Source organism: Mus musculus, chromosome 10, assembly GCF_000001635.26.
Source record: "Mus musculus strain C57BL/6J chromosome 10, GRCm38.p6 C57BL/6J".
In the NCBI taxonomy this organism is placed as follows: Eukaryota; Metazoa; Chordata; class Mammalia; order Rodentia; family Muridae; genus Mus; species Mus musculus.
Window position 1 is genome coordinate 101,265,774 of NC_000076.6, and position 2,373 is coordinate 101,268,146.

Below are 2,373 nucleotides of genomic sequence, written 5' to 3' on the forward strand. Positions count from 1 at the left end.
TTTTCTAATTATTACATCAATTTATGTATGTGCATTTTGGGGTGAGTCGGTATTCGTGTGCCATGGCATGCACGAAGAGGTCAGAGCAGAGATTATGGGAATTGGTTATCTCCTTCCGCTCTATGAATCTTGGAACTGAACTTAGTTTTTGAGGCATGTTGGTGATCCCTTCTATGTAGTGAACTTTCTTAATGGTTTCAATATTTTAAAAGTAACTCGTTCTCAATACTTTTTTCCCCTGCGTTTTCTCCCACTAAAATTTATGTTAGAGAAGTTAAATTTTTTAAAACATATTTTTCTGTCATATACAAAGAAATGCATTCTATAATATAGCTATCTATATGTAAGTAGTTAGAGGAAGTGACCTGTGGCATAGAGATGATTAGTAGATATAGATGAGAGGTAATTATATATATGAGATAGATAGATGATAGGTAGATGATAAAATATATATAAATATAGACAGAACTTGATTGGTAGACAGACAGAGAGACAGACGGATCATAGATAATCATATACCTGTACTAGTGACTATTATAGTCAAAACAATATTCTATTTTGTCCTAGTGGTCAGAATCATTATCAAATGTCCCATTGAAAGACTTAAATTCAACTGTTCAATGTTGGTTACATTTCAGTGTTCTTCTCAAAAAAGTTAGAAATTATAAGTACTGTATCTACTTCTAGACTTTTTATTTTAAATGCTTATTAAAACAGTGAATAAATGTAAAAGATTTCTTATTCTCACAGAATTCCAGGTCTTGTCATTCTTACTTATCAGCACACACATTCATAAAAAATGCATGTTTAAAGATTTTATGAAGTGTTTAATTACCAGCACACACATTCATAAAGAATGCATGTTTAAAGATTTTATGAAGTGTGCACGGTGTGCATCACATATTATCTGTCAAACTAGAACAAACTGCTTTACACATCTGATTTTTGTTGTTGATTTGTTTTGTGAAAGTTTGGTCCTTTGCAGTTGCCATTTCATATCTCCTATAATATAAAGTCCCTCAGGTCTACTCTTTTGTTCCTTGGCTCTCGTTTTTTGTTCCTTTCCATTTTTTCCTATCAGTAGTGGAACAGTTAGCAGGCTCTACTTCCCTATAGTTCAGCAGCGATATAATAATTACAAATGGATATCCTCATGGTGTCACAGCACTATACAAAGACTGTGATATATTTATGAAGGATATGAGGTCTAGAAAATGTATCTACTCTGTAAGAAAAACAAATCCTTCTGATACTATGTCATGAAAAAGATAAATGCACACTTCAAATAGACAAATCCAATGAGATGAACTTGAATATACTGTGTATGAATAACTTGTAATAAAGTTGGACAACATCCTATTTGTACCTGTACATTTATACATTAATCCTGTGCTTAAACTATGTAAAGGATTAAAAACCTGTACATTCTTTTTATAGCTAAGATTATTTTTAAGCTGTTCACAATGTGTCCACCCAGATAAGTAGATACTTCGGTGGTGGTTAGTCTTCACAGTCGACTTGAAGGGACTTAAAAGCACCATAAGGACCTACTTCAGAGTGTATTTTTGAAGATTTTTCAGAATGCTTGGAGCAGCAAATATCTATCCTGAATATGGGTAGTACCATATCCATTGATTGCAAACATGCTGTAACAAGTGATTGATGCAGGTGGTACCATACTTTTTTGTCAAAAGAGCTTATTTTTTAGTTACTTTTGACAGACATTATGTCACAGCAATACAGAAATGTAGAAAATTGGCATCAGTAATTAAATTGTTGCTGTAAGAAACCTAACTATGGGATTAAAAGGTGTTTGTCACTGGTTTGAGGCATAAATATGGAAGACTTTAGTACTTTGAGTTCAAGAAGATATGGAATGCTATAGGGAGTGCTTAATGTACCATTCTGATGAGAATTTTGGAAGACCTGTACATTTAAAGAAATACAGTCAAGGAAGTATATCTCATAATATTTTACAGAGGAATAAGGCCCCTATCAAGAACTGCAATAGGGATTGTTGTAGTGAAGTCATGAAGAATATGGCTCCAACCATAGTCTGATCACTTGAAAGAGGTGAATTCAAACTTGAAATAACCAATAAACATATGCAGTTTTGAGCCTATGAACCACAACAATGACTAGCATGGCATAATTATGCCTAATGTGAAGTTGTTGCTGACATACCTTGATGTGAACTACTAGCTTTCTTTTTGAACAGAAGATACATTCAACAGGAGAGAATTATGCCTAATATTGGAAACTGATGCAATTACTCAGGACTAATGAAGTCATGGATCTTTTATGAGAAAGTATAACCTCCAATTTCCTAAGACAGCATAACCCCTAACTATTTTCTAAATGTTTGTACTTAAA